The following is a 24,947-nucleotide window of genomic DNA, read 5'->3' on the forward strand; positions in this document are numbered from 1 at the left end:
TTGTAGTGAACCGTGTCACCAAACTAGAGACAACCAGGGAAGAATGTGTGACCAATATAGCTGTCAAAATCAGGAAACTTTGGCAGACTAGGAAACTTTAACGACTTAGCTCTTTGGATCCACTTCCCAAAGTATGTCTGTTCCCCATTGTGCAGTACTTTCCACCCCATGTTGGGAAGAGGGTGGTGAGTAGCCATTCTATCTCCTTTCATGTGATTTGGACCAGTGAGGACGGGGAATCTTCTTCTCACTTTCTCTGTGAGCAGCCAGTGGTAGAAAATTAGGCTCTTGTCTCCATTCTCTTGGCTGATTGAAAATGGAGGTTGTAGGGATTACATTGCTGTCCCACCCCCATCTGAAAGCAGAAGGGAGAGATTAACTCAATAGTTACGGCTGTGCCTTTGCTCCTGATCCTATGCCTTTGGCTACTCTGTGTTTTATTTCTCTCTATCCCATAGTTCCTCAAAGCCCTGGGGAAAAGCTGCATGTAGGTCAATGTGATGACTCTATAGTCAAAGATTTTTTTGAGAGGCCTTATCTAGACTTGGACAAATTTTTTTGAACAAACTTGCAAGCTAATATGTTTTAATTAAATTAAGTTTAAAATAGACTAGCATGTAGTGTAGACATTGTTCAACATCTTTTAAAATTATATTCGCTGATTGACCATGGTATTTTTTTCCTACTCTTGACAAGGGGAGAAATTGCTTTTGCTTTCTCAGGATGTGCTTCCAAATGAAGGATTTTTAGGAGCAGCACATTCTTAATGATTAGAAGTAAAATTGATCAACAGAGTCAACTCTTTAATCACTGATTATTTTGTAATTAAAATGGTCCATGTAACAAATATTGTCTCTTTATTTTCTTGGACCCTGACATCTCCCCTCTGATCCATGATAGTGTAATTCTAGGGCCCTGCAGGCTGGTTTCCCAGTTTGATATGTCAGTGATACAGATGCTCTTATTATATTCTGCTTGTGGCTTGCTTTATTTACACTAGTTCTGGAACAGAGGTAGTCACAAATAGTATCCTGGCAATGCCCTCTTACAGATATCTGAGCTCACAGGCCAATGTATGGATCCCAGAAACCTACTCTGCCCCTGGAAATGATTCTGGTTAGAGAGTGACACAAAGAGTCAATTGTCACAACTTCTGTTTAAGGACCATTGTACATCAGAAAAACAGTACAAGTTTTCCGTAAAGACAGAATTTGATCATACTTCAAAAGAAAAAAAAATCAGTGTGTAAAACAGTACAACTTTGACATCTGCTGTACTAGTGGATATATTGTAACTTTTTTTGCTAGCATGTCACAAGTCTGATATATTTCCTATGGAGTATAATGCTATTATATTTGCTGATTTTTAATACAACATTTGAAGAAACTGTTGATTTTTTTTCATGTCAAAACAGTCACGCTGATGAACTGGAAAATAATTAATTAATCTAACTTGCTAAGCATTGACTTACACAGTGCCACCTCCCTGAAAAGGAGTATTTTTAATGTTAGCATTATTAAGAGATCCTTCGGTATGAGTTCAAAGACAGTATAGAGGAGGATCAAGGTTAATATTTAGAATCCTTTTTCTGTTAGCAAGCCATTTATTTTCTTAACTAACAACATTTTAATTTGCTGAAAATTAAACATGATCACTTGGGCAGTGTCAATTAGTTTTGAATTCTAATAAAAGATAACAGAGCCTTGATGCAATCCATCTAACAACAGTGTCAAAATAAAGCTGTGGTTTGTTCCTTTACTGTGATGAGAGGGTTGAATATTGGTTAAATAAAAAGATTTAAAATATTAACAATCTCTGCTATTTTTCATATTGCAAAAGGAAAAGAATCTCTGAAATTGAGCAGAAAAATGTTAGACTACTTCAGCAGCATTCAGTTCTTATCAACAAGCCATGTACCTGAGCACTTGTGAATTTAAAAGACCTATGAGAATATTTGATATTTCTGCAGCTTCTGCATACAAGGCAAGAACAGATTTGATGGGCTGAATTCTGCTCTTTGTCAACACTGTTTGATCTGACTGATCTCACTATGTGTAATCTCTCACAATTGAGGAATCAGCCAAATCTGCTGTAAAAATTCTGGCCCAGATCATCAACTGGTGTAAATTGGCATAACATAATTTACTTAAATCTACATCCATGTACACAAACTGAGAATCTGGCCCTTTATATTGCCCAGCCTGGCTTCCAAAAGCCAACAGGCACTGGAGCAACAAATTAGAATGTTGTCATTGTGTTCCAGGCTGCAGCAAACAGAGCACCTGGAACACTTCTGTGATAACACTCTGAGGAACACTAAACAACTGGGTTTGCTTCAAATAGAGACTTGTTTAAAGGGAATGTGCTTTCAATACATAGATTAGAACAGTGTTTCTCAACCAGTGGTACGAGTACCCTTAGGGATACTCAAGAGAAGTCTGAGGGTATGTCTACACTACCCTCCTAGTTCGAACTAGGAGGGTAATGTAGGCATACCACACTTGCAAATGAAGCCCGGGATTTGAATTTCCCGGGCTTCATTTGCATAAGCGGGGAGCCGCCATTTTTAAAACCCCACTGTCTCGAACCCTGTGCAGCGCGGCTACATGGGGCTCGAACTAGGTAGTTCGAACTAAGATTCCTACTCCGAACTACCGGTACACTGGTATGTAGAACGAGGTGTACCGGTAGTTCGGAATAGCGGGGCTCGAACCAGCGGGGTTTTAAAAATGGCGGCTCCCCGCTTATGCAAATGAAGCTCGGGAAATTAAAAATACCGGGCTTCATTTGCAAGTGCGGTATGCCTACATTACCCCGCTAGTTCAAACTAGCGGGGTAGTGTAGACATACCCTGAGAGGGTACATCAACACAACTGAAATTTGGAGAAAACTGATTTTTTTTGTTTTAAGTTTTACAGAATTTTATTATTTTTGTACTTTTTACACCCAAAAATTTCATTGCCTGCCTGACTATGATTAAGTTGTTTAAAGAAATATGATGCAACGGTAGAAAAAAAATTGTGTGTCTGAAAACAGTAGGTACTGTGGGTACTTATAATTTTTGTTAAAAGGGGTAGTTTTAATGTTTTTTAAAGGGGGTACTTTATAAAAAATGTTGAGAAACACTGGATTAGAACATAGATTATCCAAACATTGAAAGTTAACATGGCAGATTAAAATTAATGGATTTTAAAATGAATGATAACGGAATATCTACATCTTCAACTTTTCCTGCTTCTTTTCAAATGTTTTAACCCTTCTTGTCATGGTACACATTCCTCCACTAGTACTTAGCTAATTGCAGTAGGCAGGGAATGAACTGAAGTGACATTTTGTGGGAGATTTTCACACAATCGTGTAACTTTTCAGTGTATGGGAAATAACAAGGTATTATCCAAAAGTTGTAATTCCTCATGTGCCACTGTACAAATACCTACTGACCTATTTTTATGTGAGACAATATCAATCACCAAAGCCACATTTATTATTTTAGTCCGTATAGAAGTAATGTACTTGTTAAAATGCTACATAGAAATCTCTAAAACTCAAATTTATGATTCCTTCTAAAACTTAGTTTCTTATCCCTGAATGCAGATTAGAACATTATATCTGTAGGATATAGTTCTTTTCTACATTAATTTATAATAGTCATTTTTTATTTTATTGTTAGCAGCAAGGACATTGTGTGTTTTTACTGCTATTAACACACTTCCTTACATTTATAAAGTAATTCAATTCTCTTGAAAGAAGGAATTGTCAAGAAGTGAAAACTTCCATATGTTTCTATTAGATTAATGTAAGGAGGATCAATTCTTCCTTTGATTGGTATTCACTTTACAGTGTATAGTTCGTCCTGACTCATGATAATCATATCAGACCATGAAGTCCCAGAATAAATTGGGCCAGTCATATAGGATAAGGACTTGATCCAAGTGTCTAACCCAAAAAGCTTCATTTTCTGTCCAATGTTACTTTTAAATGCTTGGACAGGTGTTAAAGCAGTGTAAAATTACCATGTAAAATTAGCTATTATGTTTTATACTTCTTGTTGATGTATTTATATTATATTTAGTGATGCACACACAATACATATCGTTGTTTATGATTATACCCATATATGTCATCACACCTGTTCAGAATACCTCCCTAATTAATAGTGACTATATTATAACATAATAATAGATGGTATTTGTGGGACATTTCCAAGAACTAACAAGATCCAGCAAAGTAACATTTTCAGCAACCCAGGCTATCCAATATGAGAATTTTTTTTGTCCAGTATAATTCAGTTGGTGCTCTTAAACACAATGGCTGTGTTTAGACTGGCATGATTTTCCGCAAATGCTTCCGGAAAATAGCATCTAGATTGGCACGGACACTTTTGTACAAAAGCACTTTTTGCGGAAAAGCGTCCGTGCCAATCTAGATGCGGTTTTGCGCAAGAAATCCCCATTTTCGCCATCGGGGCTTTTTTGCTCAAAGCAGTTTTTAGCTGTCTACACTGGCCCTCTTGCGCAAATACATTTGCGCAAAAGGGCTTTTCCCCAAATGGGAGCAGCATAGTATTTACGCAAGAACACTGACAATCTTACATTAGATCGTCAGTGTTCTTGCGCAAATTCAAACGGCCAGTTTAGACAGCTGGCAAGTTTTTTCACAAAAGCACCTGCTTTTGCGGAAAAACTTGCCAGTCTAGACACAGCCAATGAGACTGAGGCATTAAAACACAACTTTAACACTGAACTACAACTTTCTTTATTGAAAAGGTATCCCAAACTACACATATGAATTTAAAAAAAATCAGATTAAGGGTGTAATTTAGTTTTGAGATAGAAGTATCAAAAGCATATTTTTTTCATACACTAAATTTTCCATATAAAATGTGATACCCTTTATGCATAATTATTTGCTGCAGTTTTATAAAGAAAAGATAATTAGGAGGGTAAGCACAATTTAAAGATGTTTATTCCTTTTTGTAGGAGTACAGTCTAGACAGCAATCTCTCAGAAAGGGGTTGTTTTGCTGCAAAGATAAAAATTTGTTTTTTAAGAATGTTTTCTATGATATATTTTTGTATCTTGGCATACATTTATTCTCACACAGAATAGTGAGTATAGATGTGCAAGACTGTAAATGCTGCCAAAGTTTAAGTGGTTTTTTTTCATTTATTTTTTCTACTTTCTTCTACATTTATACTGACCATTCTACAAGAAAAAGTAAAGTTTGCATTTTAGCAGACTTGCCAACTTAGACTATTGTGTATTCTTGAAATTTGTAAATTGGAATTCTGAGTAATGTTTTATTGTCTAATTCAAAGTGTTCTGCATGCATAGCTCTTTTTGTCATTTTTAAATGAATTGATGGGAACTCGGGATCAATATAAAAGTAGGAAAAATATGAGCAGATATCTGGACAATATAGGTTTTGCATTACGTGTTCTAAAATAACACTTATCTTCCCTGATGACCATGTAGAAAATATAGATTATTTTAATATAGCTAAGTTGAAAAAGCCAATCTCCAGTGCAACTGATGCTGGTAAGACATACAGCTCTTGTATAACAACTGAGCATCCATAGCATTATGAAAGACTTTACTAAGGCAAGCCATAAGTAATTGTACCATTACACTACATTATTTGTCCAAGCTTACTATTGTATCTGATTTTGTAACTGATCAATCCAAAGAAGCATGAACAAGAGGAGGATAGCTCTCCCCTGCATTCTTGCTGAAGTTATGGGAAGACTCTCTGTACTGAACGATGTACTTGCTGGCTACGTCTACACTGCAGGCTTCTTGCCCAATAGCTGTTTTGCACAAGAGTTCTTGTGCAAAAGGTCTTCCACAAGAGTGTGTCCACACTGCCATGTACTTTTGCGCAAGATATATGCTTTTGCGCAAGAGCATCCATGGCAATGTGGATGCTCTCTTGTGCAAGAAAGCTCTGATGGCCATTTTAGCCATAGGGGTTTCTTGCACAAGAAATTCATGTTGCCTGTCTACACTGCCTTCTTGTGGAAGAACTCTTGCATGAAGAGCTTATTCCTCATGGGGAGAAGAATAACTCTTACGGAGAAAGCCCTGGTTTCCGACACTTTACTGTAAATTTACTTGTGCAAGAACGCACGTGCAGTGTAGACGCTCTGCAAGTTTTTGCGCAAGAACACTGAACGCATGTGCAGTGTAGACATAGCCAGTAAGTTTATTAACACTAAGAACAGTTTTCCATTTGCCAACTTAATTTTATTACCAAAATAATATTTAGCCATATTTTCCTTACCTTTTAACATACAATTGCCTTCAGATCTTGTTACTAGAAAAATACAGTTGTCTGGAATGGATACACAAGTTATCCCTATTCCATTTCTTTCTTGTCTAAGGATAATTTTTTATTTTAAAATACAAAAATTTGCAGTGTACGTACAAGATGGCACGTTGCTAAATGTCAACTGTATCCACTAGAGAGAGAGAAGTTACAATTTCAGGGATACAGAGGTACATATAGTATGTGGGCCTCATTTGGCTTGTTCGGCATGTGTGCTGATGGGGGAGGGCAGGGAGTATTCTAAATTTCATTTCTTTTTTACTGGCAATGAGCCTCTGAAGGGAGGAACTGCTACAATTAAATTAAAAAAACAAAAAACACCACTCTAAAGCAAAGCCTAGAATTTTGCTCAGTCTCCTTTCTCTGTTATCCAGCCATGTTTACCTTTTATTAAGAATTATCGCTTCTTTGATATGTATTTGTGTGATTCAACGTGGTGTGTGTGTGTGGGTGTGTCTGTGTTCATATATGTGTCGGTTTGATTCTTGTAGTTGTATCCCATTATGAAAGGATCTAGAAAATCTAGTTGAAAGTGTTACCATGAAATGAAACATACATCTTTTAATCTCTCTGAATGAAGCTCTAATACATAAAACATTTTACTTTAGCCTCTTTGTAATGCTAATTGCATATATTAAGGGTCTGGACTGAAACTAACTGGAAATTCTACGGTAGGCATACCATGAATTGTAGGGGTCAGAAGTCAAGTACTTGATATGTAAGGTTAGGATTTACAAAACCTGTATCAGTAACAAACCAGGAGATGAATTTTGACACCTTTGTGCAGGATAACATCCAAAGCAATAGATACATACATTAAGGTAGACTCTTTGGTTAACTGCATAAGACCCTTTGAAGATCCTTCCTTTTGAATAAAAATGTTCTTTTAAGTAGCTTGTTTTTAAAACTTGAAGAAAAATATGTAGCTAATTTTTATGATTGGCATCTTTTTTCATTCTTCTAGGCACTTTTTTAGTCTTGTATGGAGTTTATTTCTGTCTGCTGAAAATCTGAGAGGCAGTACAACATATGATGAGACCTAATTTAACTGCTTCTTCCAGGAAGGGTCTTAGAAATTAAACAATGGAAGAGAAGAGGGGAAAATGTAGGAAAATAAAAATAATCAGGAAGTGAAGAAAAAATATTTTAAGTTGCATTCCATCCCATTCACGCCTTCCTTTGTGTAGATCTTAGCTCTTTTTTTCATAAGATAGTAAACTTTTTGCAGCAGAGACATATTTCTTCTTACATGTATTTGAAGAACCATGGGCAACCGCGGTAGCATATAGCAATACTATTATGCCAAGAAGTATTGGTGACTTCATGAATCAGAAACCTCTTGAATTTGTGTATGAGTGCACCCTTCAGTTAACATAACTGTTAAGTTAATAACAAACTACCTCCTTCTCCCCGTATCTAAGACAGGTAGGGTATGTCTACACTACCACACAAGTTCAAACTAGGGTGGTAATGTAGGCAACCGGAGTTGCAAATGAAGCCCGGGATTTGAATTTCCCGGGCTTCATTTGCATCTTGCCGGGCACCGCCATTTTTAAATGTCCACTAGTGCGGACTCCGTGCCGCGTGGCTACACGCGGCACAGACTAGGTAGTTCGGACTAGGCTTCCTACTCCGAACTACCGTTACTCCTCATACTCTGCGTGTAGCCGCGCAGCACGGAGTCCGCACTAGCGGACATTTAAAAATGGCGGCACCCGGCAAGATGCAAATGAAGCCCGGGAAATTCAAATCCCGGGCTTCATTTGCAACTCTGGTTGCCTACATTACCACCCTAGTTCGAACTAGGGTGGTAGTGTAGACATACCCAAAGGGTTGTGAACCTGCCCATGAGTTTCAGTCTGTGTGGATAACGTAAGCACATAAGAATGGACATACTGAGTCAGTGCCCAATGCCAGATGCCCCTAGAGGGTAATCATCAAATGATCCCTCCCCTGTCATCCATTTTCAGCCAGGTAACATCTCCCAGCCACAGTCTGTCTGTGGCACTCTCCCTCCCCCAACCCTCGGCCCTCCCACCCCATTAATCCAAACGTTTTGCACCTCTGCTCCAGCCCCTATACATTTTTCAAGACACTGTATATCCTCCTATGCCCACCTCAGGTCACAATCACCTTCCAGATCCTGCACCCTTACCTCAGGTCACACTCCCTCCCCAGACCTTGGAACCCATCCTCACGCCACACCATTGCCCCAGGGCATAATCCTGTCCTTCACTCAAACTCCCTCCAGATTCCACACCCCAATTCCTTACCCCAAACTCCCTTCTGCACCCAACCTTCCTCCCAAAACCCTACACTTCCTCCATTAATAATGGAAGAAGGTGGCATTTGATCACTTGAAAAATACTTGGAGTGGCCTCCCCATCAAAAATTATTGCCCACCCCTGCTGAGCACCCTTCCTCCTAGCAAGACACTCTACCCCCTGCCGGCTACTGCACCCACTCTTGCTCCTGCACTCTCCCTTGTTCCTGTACCACCCCTTCCCCAGTCAAATACCTACCCATTCTCCATTATCCACCGTTGCTCTTGTGTCCTCTCTCCTGACCACACATTTCACCTTCCCTTGCTCTTGCTCCCTCCCCTCTGACCAGACACCCTATTCCCAGACTGCTTCTGTGCCGTATCTCCCACACAGACCTCGTATCCTGCAACCCATCCATATCCCTCTCGCTGGCAGCCCTGTCTCACTCACTGAACCCTTCATTTTTGTCCCCACCACAAAGGCCTAAGTGGGTCTACAAAATCCCCTAACTCTGGAACCCCCCAAAAGTCCATTTGACCTATGGGAAACCCTGAACCTCAGTCACCCTTGTCCCGTGAGGCTGGAGCGCCAGAGGAGTGAGGTGTCTCAGCTGGGGGCCACATTAGTGATGATTGGGGGTTTTGGAGGATTTTTTTGCTTCTCCTTTGTGTGGTCTCCAACTGATTATTCTGTGGGTCAGTGACCCCTGACCCAAAAGAGGTTCCCCGCCTCTGTAATAAAGAAAGAAAACAAAAGTTATGTCCAACTTCTGTGTTGGACAGAAATCAATATTTTACTTTATTTAAAATGAAGTTTGAAAAATTAACATGAGAAAGTTAAAACACTTAATCTGTTTAATAATTTAAATTAAATCATTCCCCCTAGCTGCTGTACTAGCAAAATGGGTAGGGTGTAATTATGTAATTAATAGTGAGTTTCCATTAGCAACTGGTGGTCCACGGAAAGGTTTGCTTTGAGCCTGGTTGTCCACAGGCCAAAAAGTTTGAGAACCACTGCTTTACTGAAACCATGTTGACTTTTTCCCAACAAATTATGTTCATCTACGTGTCTGACAATTTTGTTCTTTACTATAGTTTCAACTAATTTGCCCAGCACTGACGTTAGCCTTACCGTCCTGTAATTGCCAGGATCGCCTCTGGAGCCCTTTTAAAATATTAGCATCACATTAGCTATCTTTCAGTAATTAGGTACAGAAGCTGATATAAAGGGTAGGTAACAAATACGTCCAAGATGGACCAGGCTGCCATAGGAGGTCTGACACACCGGCCCAAACAGCTACCTGCCCAACCGCAGGTGTGCCAGCCAGCAGTTGTGAGCCAAGGCATGGTGTTCTGAGAGCCCTGGAGGCATGCAACTCCTGCTGCCCATAGATAGGGGATGCGGTTGGGTGGGCATATGTCTCAGGGGTGGCAGAGCTTTCCCAAAATTGGGGAGGCAGGGCCCTTCCCCCTCTGCAGCCCCATCTCTTCCTCCCCTGTCACCAACCAGGCAGCTGTAGGGAGCCCAGGCCCCTCCACTTACCAGGTGTGAGGATGTTAGAGGGCTTTTTGCTAAATATTCTTTTGGGTAAAGTTTATGTTGGAAATTATTTTAAAAAATGTTAAAGGTGCATAGGATGTGAAATCAGTGTATGGGCTTGGCTGCAGTTGAAAAAGATTACAATGGTGAGGGTCATTGCAGAAGACAAACAGATAATAGGATGCTAAAGAAAATAATGCAAATGTAATTAATGTTACTCTGACCTAGATGCCAGCCACTGACTAGGTAGCAGGACACTGTATGCAGGGACATGATCAGGTTGGATTTAATGGAGAAAGAAGCCATATATAATCAATGGTGATGCTGTACTTCTGCTGGTGCCTGCAAAGATGTTCTGGGATGAATGGGAAGGCAGGACACACCTTTCTCACACACATAAAAACTGATGATAGCATGACACTAAATATCAAGTTTGCAATTCAAAGATCCCTTTATTCAGCTGCATTTTTATATGACAGTGAGCAATTATTTAGTGATATGTGTCATGCATTATCATAGTTTATAGGAAATTTACATCAATTACAAAATTTTTAAAAAGGCTTCATATGAAAAGTTTGCATTTTCTTACTGATACCTTGTTTTAATATGAAAATTACTTGTGACAGGTGGAATATAAGGTGTCCTGAACTATTTTTCATTTGCTAACTTGATTATATTATTTTAACCTTTTTTAAAATGAGGGTTGATGTGATTATATTCAACACATGAGAGCCCAAGTAGGAATGGACAAGGGAACATGTGCTATCAAATGTTTCCATAATGCAGACCACATTTTACTACAGGCTATCTTTTTAGTACAATTGCTCTCCAGTGATGAGCTTGTCTGGTTGTTTGAAGCCCAGAAAAGGAGAATTTGGAAAGAATTTAGACACAATATCCAGGAAGAATGGATTGTTGTTCTTTTGATGATAACCCATGTAGGTTCCAGTGTGGGGCATTTGTTGATAACTAGGGATGTTCAGTCAGTAGGTTTTGGTTTTTTTTGCATTGAAGCAGGTTTTACTGTAGTATCTGCATGACATATTCCCTATTGTGTTCTACATTTGTGGTTGGCGTAGGTATGTGCTCGGGACTTTGTCCTTGAACCATGTTTGGTGGTAGTTGCTGCAGTTATATTGGAAATCTGGAGGGGCATGTCTACACTGCCACCCTAGTTTGAACTAGGGTGGCTAATGTAGGCATTCGAAGTTGCAAATGAAGCCCGGGATTTAAAAATGGTGCCTGGGGATTTAAAAATGGCGGCGCCCGGCAAGATGCAAATGAAGCCCGGGATATATAAATCACGGGCTTCATTTGCAACTTCGATTGCCTACATTAGCCACCCTAGTTTGAACTAGGGTGGCAGTGTAGACATACCCCAGGGGAGTTTATATTGTCTTGCTAGTGGATGAAAATGTAATGGATGTACTTCAGATATAGCTTTAGTTTCAAGGTGCAGTTTTCCAGAACTTCATCCTCAGGGTAGCCCAGAAAGAGCAAGGCATATTGGGGAGCCATCCTCCTACCCACATTTATGGACCAAGGGTTTGTTAATGTGTGCAAAGTTGTTAATGGGGAAGATGAAATGGAAGAGTTTGGTAATGTGTTTGGGGTGGATTTTCAAGCATTGGTCATTATCATACACAGGTTTGACCTCCCTGGTCTGGCACCCTCAAGACCTGACTGGTCTCAGATTAGGGATTTTGGTGTACCAGAAGTGGTAATTTCTGGACCCCCTTCCCAGCCCTCCAGCCCTGGCCTGGCCACTGCCCTCCTAGCTGGCTTCCTGCCTCTCGCTGGCCTCACTGCCCTATCAGCCCTTACTGTCCTATTGGGCAGACCCATCACCTCTCTGTATCAGGCTCCTGCTATCATGCCCAGCTCCTGCTGCCACACTGGGCAGCCACACTGCTTCTGTTCCTTGGACTCCCACTGCTGCACCAGGCAACCCTTCTGCCTGTGCATGAACTGGGCTTCTCCCTAGGCTCCTGCTGCTGCACCTGGCACTCCCGCTGCCCTGTCAACTTGCAGGGCTCCCAGGTGCTAGCCTTCCAATGGGACTCTCTGGCCCTGGATCAGTCATGGTGTTGCCAGACCAGAGAGTTCCATTTAAGAGAGTTTCAACCTGAACACATCATCAGTGATGATGAATGCCAATGTATAGTTCTCAAAATGTTATGGGATCAGGTTTCATGGAAGAGAAGAAGTTCAGTCCAATGGAGATGAGATATTTCAATTCCGAGTAGGGATAGCATTGCTAGATAGATGATGAGGCATTGTTGTGTAGTGTCACTGTGGTGGGACTTGCAGTGGTGGTTTTTCCAGGATGTTATGTGGTATTGGCTGTGGAGGAGGTGTGGATAGTTCCTCATTTTGTTTTTTGTGATTGATATCTGTTGATTTCTCATTTGAGTGATCCATTGTGTAGTTTGTCAGGTGCAGGATAAGGCTTTCTGTTTTTTTTTTCCAGAGGTCCTTCTGCAGAGCTCTTTAGCATATATCGAGTTATATGTAGTGGTTGGAGTATTATACTGGTGAATCCTCCAGGAATTATTATTTTTCTCACATCTACTCAGGAAGTGTATAAGTGCTTATAGTGTCTTTGACATTTATTAACATTGCATATTAATATATAATATATTTGTATTGAATGCAGATGTTATCTGAATAACATCTTGGTTGAAACTTAGCAGGTGTTTACAATAAGTGATATTAGAAAAATGTTTAGTGGGAGCATTTACTAATTTGCTATCTGGAGTAATGTAAGGAAGCTGTCTGACATAATTGTCCTCTTTGGACATCAAGCAAATCTCTATGCACTCTTGGTGGTCTACAGATCATAATTAGGGAACTACTCAACTAAAAAAGGTTTTGGGATATTGTTGTTGTTGTTGTTGTCCAGCATTGAGACAGGCAGGGAATAAAATGCAGAAAATAATTCTGACCAGTTAATCAGGATCTTATAAATAAACATACTAGATGTGGATACATAAGGGGTAGGATTTTCAATGTATTCTGGCCATTACAAAAACATTATAATGGAGAGTCTTCATTCTACCTAGCTATTTCCACTATTAACCTCAACTGTGTCTTAAATAAAAATGCTGTGAACGTTTTTAATATTTTATTAAGTTTTTGGAAAGCCAGTTGAGTTCAGGGTTCATGTAGTGAAGGTACATATCTTTAACCATAAACATGGAAAGAGAGGACAAAAATGTTGATGGTCAAAAATCAGATATGCCTAGCTACAAATACAAATAAGGTGAAAATCATTCTTATGCAGAGGAATAGTTACATATCATAAATATTTAAATTAGGGAATATGTGGAATGTATTGGTCTTGTGCTGGTCACATTAGAGGGTGAATTTTGAACTTTAAGAAAATGTTCTAGTGTCATCAAAGCCTTGGAATTATAGAATTTGTTACTCTATCACATTGCTATCCACACTTTAAAAAGTACCTGAATACAGAAATATAATTGCTCACCAATTCTGTGGAGCAATTGTAGATTTCTTGGTCCTTCATGGTACCAGAGAAGGACCACAATGCATTACAAAAAGGGGACCTTCATAAAAAGAGGAACTTGCTGGACAGGGAGTTCTTCATTTGCTGTTTAAGCCATGCTCTTTTTGTTGTTCACACGACATGGTGTCAGATGCTTTTGTCATCTCATTACAGACTCTTTAAACTGCTAAAAATACAGACTGCATTACAAAATGCGCATCACAGATTGTGTTGTGTTTAGGTGAGAATGGTTAAAAACGGTATGTAACAAGAATATGAGACTCTACCCCCATCTTCTTCCTCCATTTCAGTGGAAGGTTGCTTGAACTGACAATGGGAAAGGCAGTCCTTAAGAAAGGGGGGTATGTCTACACTACCACCCTAGTTCGAACTAGGGTGGTTAATGTAAGCGACCGAAGTTGCAAATGAAGCCCAGGATTTAAATATCCCGGGCTTCATTTGCATCTTGCTGGGCGCCGCCATTTTTAAAGCCCCGGTAGTTCGGACTCCGTGCCTGCGGAACGAGGTGTACTGGTAGTTCGGGTTAGAGAGCCTATTCCAAACTACCTACTCCGTGCTGCGTGTAGCCGCGGGCACGGAGTCCGAACTACTGGGGCTTTAAAAATGGCGGCGCCCAGCAAGATGCAAATGAAGCCCGGGATATTTAAATCCCGGGCTTCATTTGCAACTTCGATTGCTTACATTAACCACCCTAGTTCGAACTAGGGTGGTAGTGTAGACATACCCGGGGAGAGCATGCCTGGTAATGCAGAGCTGGGCCTATCCTCCCTTTGGCCAACCTGGGGGAGAGTTAGGAACAGATTTAGACCTTCAGTTTGCTTGGTCATCAGTGCCAACCTCTGCTTGGGATCTTATCCCCATTGGCTAAATCAAGAGCAAGCAAAAGAAACACAATACCAGGTTAAGAAGTAGTTTGGGGGATTCTTTATAGAAACTGAGCTGGGCCACAGGTGGCTGGAATAGGTTTGGACATCCACTAATTCTAATAACTATGGGTATGTCTACACTACCCCCCTAGTTCGAACTAGGGGGGGCAATGTAGTCATACGGAGTTGCAAATGAAGCCCGGGATTTGAATTTCCCGGGCTTCATTTGCATGAAGCCGGCCGGCACCATTTTTAAATGCCGGCTAGTTCGGACTCCGTGCCGCGCGGCTACCCGCGGCACGGACTAGCTAGTTCAGATTAGGCTTCCTAATCCGAACTAGCTGTACACCTCGTTCCACAGATTGTTCCACAAGGCTTACAGCTAGTTTGGATAGAAATCCTAATCCAAACTAGCTAGTCCATGCCGCGTGTAGCCGCGCGGCACGGAATCCGAACTAGCCGGCATTTAAAAATGGCGCCGGTCGGCTTCATGCAAATGAAGCCCGGGAAATTCAAATCCCGGGCTTCATTTGCAACTCCGTATGATTACATTACCCCACCTAGTTTGAACGAGGGGGGTAGTGTAGACATACCCTATGTGGCTTACATGAGGAACAGTATCCTCAAAACTGAGGTATCAGAAAATTGACCACATCAGAAAAGAGACTGAAGTAAAATCAGATAATTCTTGGACGAATGTATGCAGGTTCACTGTTACAATCAGCAAACTACTAACATGGCTCAAAATATAGGTTTTGTAGGTTAGGGAAGTAACAAAGCCAAGTGCATGTTACTTTAACTCCTTTCTTTGTTTTAATGTTATAATTAGTGTTGGATGAACAGTACTGCTTTTGACTTTTCTCTCATGGAAATGATCCATTGTCTTTACACAGTCCCAGCACTATTTATCTACCTTTTTTACTTGGTTGTACTTAATATCTAAAGATAATGACCTCTGTCATCAGCAGGAGGTAAAGTAGATTCTCTTAAGGGCGACTTTTTCATCTTCAGTTCTTGCTCAGATTTTTTTTTAACAGTTAGTTTAATGACAGACCATCTCAGTTATGATACTACATCTACTGTTTTGCCCTGTGTCACACTCTGTCTGATCAGCTGTGTCCTTTTGCTGAGCTGTGCGCTGGTTCCTGGATCCTCTTCCCCTCCCCCTCCACAGCCCAGCTGGCTCCTGGCTCTCTATCTGCCACCACAACCCTCCCTACATAGTGCCAGACTCCCAGCTCCCCCATCTGCTGCAGCATGCTGGGACTCTCAGATCCTGAAACAGAGAGTTCTGGTTCATAGAGGTAGCTGATCTTGAACCTGTAGCTGATCTTGAAAAGAAACCCTGTAACTTCATCTGGGTTACCAGTGTTTGCTGCTTTAGTTTCACTGGGAATTCTGATTTTTTGTTTGTTTTGAACTTGCATCTGTAGAGAAACTAACCACCAGAATATAGTGGGTTTGATTTGTGCTCTCAAGTATAGGAGTCAAAAGCTACCTGCAACGTATATTATTTTGAATGTTTTATATCTATAATTAATCTATATATCAGTGCCAGAAATAACATTTGAATGTGTTAATTATATGTGAAACATCTTTGATTTCATTCTAACAGTCAGGTGATTAGGCTGTTACTGGCATTCTAATTAATATCATGGTATAAAGTGATGACAGTAGTGGATTTCTAGAGAAAATGGGCATTCTCAAATAATGAAGGAAGTGTAACTTTCTACGGTCACTTCTACTTACTAAAAATAGTGGCTGTTTATCATCACTGTATACGAAACATTACCAAATGGAAAAGAAGTATTAAGGGTATTTGTTTCCTTTTGCACATTTTACATTCTTCCATTAACCAAATATTTGTGTATTAATATTGCATCTCTTCATCACTGTATTTAGATGTACAAGGGGCAAATTTTATTTGCACTTATATCTTATACAAATTTCATTGGATTCAGAAGTGTGAGAATAGGCTTTGGCCCATAAATTTATTAGGAATTTTGGGTTTGTTTGTTTTTTCATTATGCATGTAGTTATCTCTGGGCTTTATAAGAAAGCCTGTTTCAGAGAAACTGAGGGTGTGTCTAGACTACATGGCTCTGTTGACGGAGCCATGTAGATGAGTTTACTAGATATAGCCTTTATGGCTCGTGCAACGAGGCTTACAGGATCTGATGACAAAGCATTCTGGGATCGGCTGATCCCCATCTAGACTACTGCACTGTGCTGACAAACAGCTGCTCGGCACAGCGTGGTGGCCATTTTGATGTAAATGAAGCGGCGATTATTTAAATAGCCGCTTCATTTTGCTATGTCTAGTAAACTCATCTACATGGCACTGTCGACGGAGCTATGTAGTCTAGACACACCCTGAGAGTGAAAGAAACTGGACTGCATTTGAGAAATTTTTCAATCAACTAAAATGTTCAAAACACAAAATGTTATTAAGTATTTATTTTTAAGTATTGAAATAGTTGCTTGAATAGTTTTAGTCTTTTCAAGGCAATAAAATTACATAATCCAGATTTTAAGTAGATTGACAATCTCTTCCTAGTTTTCAGGTTATGTAACACTGCACAAGGCCTAAAATATCAATGAGTTGTTACTGAATCAAGCCTAAACTTGTTAATTTCATGATAATGCCGGTACAAATTGGTATCTTACTGATATTTAACATTATTTAAAATGCTCATATGTTTACAATTTAAAAAAATTTGTTAGTGCTCATTCATATTAAGTACTGATATTTTACAAATTAGATTTATAAAACTGTTATTTCTGCCTGACATTACTAAACAAAATGCATGCGATAGAAATATATTAATCTTCAATAAAGTATATAAAGAAAACTATTGCAAAGTATAATTCTCAAACATGGTAAGAGATTTTACTATTAAACAAGTATTACAGTGAATAAAAAAGATGAAGTCTGACTCTTCATTAATCCCCTACACAAAGATGATTACTGTGCTGCCAAAATATCTACAGTGTAGCATTAAAGCTACCCAAGAGGCCAGCTGGAGAGACCACAAAAGTTCTGGACACATCTGGTAGAAAACTACATTCCAGATCTTAGCATCTGGCTAGTATTGCTGCCAAATGCACCATATGTGGCCATGGAAACTGGGTCTAAGTATGAGAAAACTTAGAGGGAAGCAAAAGTGATCTCACTGATTGCTTCCATAGCATAAGGAGTTGGTGTCTCCATAGTTGTTGAAATAACATAGATATGCCAATTTAATATTTAATTTCAGTTCTCTGTGTGTGGGAAAATTTGATAAAGAGTATCATTTCTAAATACAATATGGCAGGTGCAGGGATAAAAAGGAAGCTTCGTTCCCTTCTTCCTATTGGCATTCAGATTAAATCTGCTGAGATAGCAGAAGTAAAACCATTATAAAAACTTGAAGAAATCACAAAGAGTAAATAAGCAAACATTTTAATAGAGGCTCAGCTAGAGGAAGTCTCCAGAAAACAAAGTATAAAAACAATATATAAAGAAAACTCAAGGGCTACGTCTACACTGGCATGATTTTCTGAAAATGCTTTTAACGGAAAAGTTTTCCGTTAAAAGCATTTTTGGAAAAGCACGTCTCGATTGGCAGGACGCTTTTCCGCAAAAGCACTTTTTGCGGAAAAGCGTCTGTGGCCAATCTAGAAGCGGTTTTCCGCATAAAAGCCCCGATCGCCATTTTCTCGTTCGGGGCTTTTTTGCGGAAAACAGTACTATGCTGTCTATACTGGTCCTTTTGTGCAAAAGTCTTTCGGCAAAATACCTTTGCCCGAATGGGAGCAGCATAGTATTTCCGGAAAAGCACTGATGATTTTACATGAGATCGTCAGTGCTTTTCCGGAAATTCAAGCGGCCAGTATAGACAGCTGGCAAGTTTTTCCGCAAAATCAGATGATTTTGCAGAAAAACTTGCCAGTCTAGACGCAGCCAATTTGTATTATAAATAGAATCACATCAACTATTCATATGCCGAGAAGGGCTATCAATGAACGGACAACCGAATTCTAAAGAGCTTTTGGAAGTGTGGAAGGAACATTTTGGGAAAGTATTGAATTCTGCAGTTAGCACAGATACAAAGCATAAGAGACATGTTAGATGAACAGGGCTACTTGCAGGGATGAACGATTATTGGCCCTGTACCACCATCAGAAGAAGAAACAGAAAGAATAGTGAAGCAGACAAAACATGAGAAAATGGCAGAAATAGAAAGAACAGCTGAGCTGCTAAAAAACAACCATACGAGTACTACCAAATATTAGCAAAACATACAAGAAGGAATGGGCGCAAGAGGAGATGCCAGATAACTGGCTAGAGTCAAATGTACAGATATCAATACTGAAGAAAGGAGATCATGGTAATTCAAACATACAAGCTTACAGTCCTAAGGAAAATAAATTGTCATCCAGTAAGGGCCAGTTTTAGCGGTTTTAGTTGGTAAGGAATGTGGCTTCAGAGTAGGCTTCAGTTGCACTGGCCAAATATATACTTGATGACAGTTGATGGAAAGAATGGTGAGAAAGTGGCTTAATGATGTCTGCTTTTTTTGCTGACTTCACAAAGACAATTAATTATTTTCACAGAAAAGTATTATGAATAGTAGCAAAATAGTAGAAAATTCTAGATAAGGTCACTGCAATTATAAAAACTATGCACAAAGAGTCCTGCAGTGTTGTACAAACAACCTAGTGAAAAATTCAATAACTAATTCAAGCCAAAGTTTGGTGCAAGACAAGGGAGTGTGGAGTTGCCACAGTCTTTCATCATGTTTTTAAACTTGGAGTTGTGACTGTTAAAATGGAGTCCATTACATTGGATGATCTAGAGCAGTGTTTCCCAAACTGTGGTCCGTTGCCCAGTACCGGTCCTTAGGAAAAAAATACCGGGCCTCAGAAAATTTTTTGTGAGAGCCCACCTCGCTGTCTACAGCCTCCAAGATGAATGCCGTGCTGAACTCCCAGTGTCAACGGAGGTAGCACAGGCTTCCTGCAGGGTTGGGGGGAAGTTCTGCAGCTGCTCACCAGGTCCTGGAAGTGTATGCACTGCTCTCCCCCTGTCCCAACAACTAGTGTGGTACCTAAAATGCCAATTGCACTGGGGACTTTGTTCCTCTGCTGCCTTCCTGCACGCGGGGCAGTGGGTAAGGATCTGGGACTACGCCGGTTCCAGCTGCTTGGGTGGCACATGCTGCTGTGGGGAGCGGAGGAGCAAGGCGCATGCTGCCCAAGCGGTTGGGGGTCTGAGACTCCCTCTGTCCCCTCCCCCCATGCAGGAAGGCAACAGGGGAATAAAGTCCCCAGCACGCCATCTCCAGCTGCTCGGGTGGCGCGTGCTGCCATGGGGAGTGGAAAAGCAAGGTGCATTCTGCTCGAATGGTTGGGGCGGCGCGGTTTGGGATTCCCCCTCCCCTGCTCAGGAAGGCATAAGGCATGAAACAGACCAGCGAATCAGGTTTTAGGTTTTCCCCACCACTGTTTGGGGGATAGGAGAGCAGCCCGTGCACTTCCTGGGCCTTGGCAGCTACAGGATCCCCAGGTATCAGTCCCTGTCTCCTCCCCCCCCCCAGACCCTAACAACTACCCTGCCCCAGCACCCGCAAGCACCCTGTCCCCTTGCCCCAGCACTCATTGGCACCCTTCCCCAGAACTCTGTCCCCGCATCCACAAGCACAGTTGGGGCCACATTGGTGAGATTTGAGGGGTTTGGAGGGGTTTTGTTTTTGTATCTCATTTGTGTGGCCCCGACTGACTTTTCTGTGGGCTAAAGTTGGCACTGAGGGCTTTGGGAGGACTAGAAACAATTTATTTGAATATTCATCATTTGCTTAATGCAGCGGTTCTCAAACTTTTTGGGCTCCGGAGCCCTTTACATTAGTAAAAATTGATGTGGCACCCCAGTGGTCCACTGATTGAATGTGTTTTACCTATCGAGTTTGTCAACCTCGCAGAGCCCCTGGAGATGTCTCATGGAGCTCTGAGGCTCCACGGAGCACAGTTTGGGAAACACTGGCTTAATGAATATGCAAATAAATGCTACCGGTCTTCCAAAAGCTCGTGAATGGATTTACTGGTCCCCAGTATCAAAAAGATTGGGAACCCCTGATCTAGAGTAAAGCTTCCAGTTTACAACTGGCAGATATATTTGAATTACTAATGATACTCTTTGCTATCTTGGAATCTAGGTATAGTTGACTTTGACTTACAACCATTCATTTTCTTAGCAGTTATTGTATCTTGGTAAAGAGCAATCGATAATCTTGTGCATACCTTGGAAACTTGTTAGTGGTGATGGTTCCATCGAGCTTGAAGTAACTAAAGAGATGTACTTGAGCAGGAAGTGCTGCACAGATAACGATGAAATAATGGACTGATAAAACTGTTTGGTACCAAAGTGAAAATATCTGTAATCTATTAACAGTATTTCTCTGGGCTCTCGGAGCAGCTGAATTAAATGAAACAGACGTCGGAAGCCTAGAGAAGGTAGAGATAAAAAAAAATTCAAATACTGTCAATTGCAAAATGGAATGATTTTAAAACAAATAAAGTTAGGAGAACACGGTACAGGACTGGTTACAATAAAGACTAAGATGATCTGCACAATGTAGAAAATAAATAGATGATAGGATGCTAAAGAAATTAATGCAAGCTCAACCACAGTCAGTCTGACCCAACGGTCAACCACTGACTCAATGTCAGGATAACATGTAGGGATATTACCAGACTGGGCTGAATGGAGGATAGCTGCAGTGGCACAGGAGCCAAGCAAACAGAGCTGTAAACAGGGGAGTTTAAGTGGGAGTTTGTAAAGGGAGTTTGGATTGTGGGACTTGTTTGGAGTTTGTTTTTGCTGTGGAGAGGTTGTTTTGGTTTGTTTTTGTGTTCACCGGACTAATAGGATTTTGGTGAGAAAGTAGATAAAACACAGAGGCATTAGTGGCGATGGCCCAAGTAGTAGAGAACACAAGGAGGATGATTGGATGTGGTAGCTGTGGTATGTACATGATTCTGGAGGGGGTACCTGAAAGGAGTTTTGTTTGCATGAAGTGCCGCCTGATAGAGCTGATGGAAGAAAAGATCTGAGGACTGGAGATGCAGGTGGAAACTCTGGTCGAGTTTAGAAGGGGGTTTGAGCAGATGATGGGGCAAAGGCATGACGTGGCTGAAGGGGAAAGCTTAGTTGATCCAGATATGCAGATGGAAGCAGGATCAAGGGCCTCAGAGGGGGGACTGCTGGGCGAAGAAAATGGACAGTGGAAGCATGTGACTCAGAGGACCAGGCAGAGGAAAAGATGGGTCAGTGAAGGAAAAATAGAGCTCAAGAACAGGTATGTGGAGCTGGAAAATGTAGAAGGGGTACAGCAAGTAGATAATGAAGATTGAAGGGTAAGGAAGAAGAGAAGAGTGGCTAGTCCCATAGATAAAGGGGAAGACTTAATGGAGACAACACCAATAATGAGCATTAGGACTACAAGGGAAAATAGGAATGGCAAGGACTTGCAGCCAGAGGAAGCTAGAGATAGACCAGAGAATTGCACTATCACTAGGAAAAGGCAGGTCTATGTGATTGGGGACTCCTTATTGAGAAGAATAGATAGGCCTGTAACCAGAGCTGATCCAGAGAATAGAAGGGTGTGCTGTCTGCCAGGTGATAAGATAAGAGATGTGGAACTGAGGTTGAAGAGAATTATTAAGGGAGCAGGAAGGAATCCATTGATCATCCTTCATGTAGGAACAAATGATACGGCTAGATTTTCGCTGGAACGAATTAAGGGAGACTATGCTAGGCTGGGGAGGATGCTCAAGGAAATTGAGGTTCAGGTGATCTTTAGTGGGATTCTGCCTGTTCCTAGAGAAGGGCAACTAAGATGTGACAGGATTATGATTATCAATAGATGGCTTAGGCAGTGGTGCTATAAAGAGGGCTTTGGGGGATGTATGGTCACTGGGAGGCATTTATGGACAGAGGACTGTTCTCTAGAGAAGCACTTCACCTAAGTAGGGAGGGAAATAGATTTCTAGGATGGAGGCTGGCTCAACTTATTAAGAGAGCTTTAAACTAGGAATTTGAGGGAGACGGTTGGGAGATGCCCAGGTAATCTCTACGCCAGATTTTAACACTGAGAGGGAGGAAAACGAAGTAAGAAAGGATATAGCTGGGGGTAGGAGAATGAACATGAGGAAGGGTAGGGTCGATACTAGTCTAATAGGTCATATTGGAGGTATAATGTCTGTGCCAAATTGGGTAAAGAATGTGAATGAGGCCAAACAGCAAAAATTAAGATGTTTGTACACCAATGCGAGGAGCCTAGGTAACAAAAAGGAGGAACTAGAGCTATTGGTCCAGGAAGTGAAACCAGATATTATAGGAATAACAGAAACATGGTGGAATACTAGGCATGACTGGAGTACAGGTATTGAAGGGTATGTGCTGTTTAGGAAAGACAGAAATAAGGGTAAAGGTGGTGGAGTCGCATTGTATATCAAAGATGAGGTAGATTGTAAAGAAATAAAAAGTGATGGAATGGAGAAGACAGAGTCCGTTTGGGCAAAAATCACATTGGGGAAGAAAACTATCAGATCCTCCCCTGGGATAGTGCTTGGAGTGTGTTATAGACCACCAGGATCCAATTTGGATATGGATAGAGACCTCTTTAATGTTTTTAATGAAGTAAATACTCATGGAAACTGTGTAATCATGGGAGATTTCAACTTTCCAGATATAGACTGGAGAACAAGTGCTAGTAATAATAATAGGGCTCAGATTTTCCTAGATGTGATAGCTGATGAATTCCTGCATCAAGTAGTTGCTGAACCAACAAGGGGGGATGCTATTTTAGATTTGGTTTTGGTGAGTAGCGAGGACCTCATAGATGAAATGGTTGTAGGAGACAACCTTGGCTTGAGTGATCGTGAGCTAATTCAGTTTAAATTAAATGGAAGGATAAACAAAAATAAATCTGAAATGAGGGTTTTGATTTCAAAAGGGCTAACTTTAGTAAATTAAGGAAATTAGTTAGGGAAGTTGATTGGACTAAAGAAATTATGGATCTTAAAGTGGAGGAGGCCTGGAATTATTTTAAGTTAAAGTTTCAGAAGCTGTCAGAAGCCTGTATCCCTAGAAAAGGGAAAAAAATTATAGGCAGGTGTGTTAGACCAAGCTGGATGAGGAAGCCTCTCAGAGAGGTGATTAAGAAAAAGCAGAAAGCATATAAGGAGTGGAAAATGGGAGGCATCAGTAAAGAAAGCTACCTTATTGAGGTTAGAGCATGTAGGGATAAAGTGAGAAAGGCTAAAAGTCAGGGGGTATGTCTACACTACCCTCCTAGTTCGAACTAGGAGGGTAATGTAGGCATACCAGACTTGCAAATGAAGCCTGGGATTTGAATTTCCCGGGCTTCATTTGCATAAGCGGGGAGCCGCCATTTTTAAAACCCCGCTGGTTCGAACCCCGTGCAGCGCGGTTACACGGGGCTCGAACTAGGTAGTTCAGACTAGGCTTCCTATTCCGAACTACCGGTACACCTTGTGGAACCGGTAGTTCGGAATAGGAAGCCTAGTCCGAACTACCTAGTTCGAGCCCCGTGTAGCCGCGCTGCACGGGGTTCAAACCAGCGGGGTTTTAAAAATGGCGGCTCCCCGCTTATGCAAATGAAGCCTGGGAAATTCAAATCCCGGGCTTCATTTGCAAGTGCGGTATGCCTACATTACCCTCCTAGTTCGAACTAGGAGGGTAGTGTAGACATACCCAGGTAGAGTTGGACCTTGCAAAGGGAATTAAAAACAATAGTAAAAGGTTTTATAGCCATATAAATAGGAAAAAAAACAAAAAAAGAAGAAGTAGGACCGCTAATTACTAAGGATGGAGTGGAGGTTAAGGATAATCTAGGAATGGCCCAATATTTGAACAAATACTTTGCTTCAGTCTTTAATGAAGCTAATGAAGAGCTTAGGGATAATGGTAAGTTAACAAATGGGACTAAAGATAAGGAGGTAGATATTACCATATCCGAGGTAAAAGCCAAACTTGAACAGCTTAATGGGAGTAAATCGGGGGGGCCCAGATAATCTTCATCCAAGAATATTAAAGGAACTGGCACATGAACTTGCAAGTCCATTAGCAAAAATTTTTAATAAATCTCTAAACTCAGGGGTTGTACCATTTGACTGGAGAATTGCTAATATAGTTCCGATTTTTAAGAAAGGGAAAAAAAGCGACCCGGGTAACTATAGGCCTGTTAGTTTGATATCTGTAGTATGTAAGATCCTGGAAAAAATTTTGAAGGAGAAAGTAGTTAGAGACATTGAGTCTAATGGCAATTGGGACAAATTACAATATGGTTTTACAAAAGGAAGATCATGCCAAACCAACCTGATCTCCTTTTTTGAGAAAGTAACAGATTTTTTAGATAAAGGAAA

General features: G+C 40.8%; 1 protein-coding gene across 4 annotated transcripts in view; it reads left to right on the top strand.

Moving 5' to 3' along the window:
• The window catches only part of PCDH15 (protocadherin related 15), a 1,468,744-nt gene that overhangs the window by 268,956 nt on the left and 1,174,841 nt on the right, over positions 1-24,947 (top strand). The gene's annotated exons all lie outside the window — the stretch shown is intronic.

Source organism: Pelodiscus sinensis, chromosome 8, assembly GCF_052426305.1.
Source record: "Pelodiscus sinensis isolate ZL-2025 chromosome 8, ASM5242630v1, whole genome shotgun sequence".
NCBI classification, from domain to species: domain Eukaryota; kingdom Metazoa; phylum Chordata; order Testudines; family Trionychidae; genus Pelodiscus; species Pelodiscus sinensis.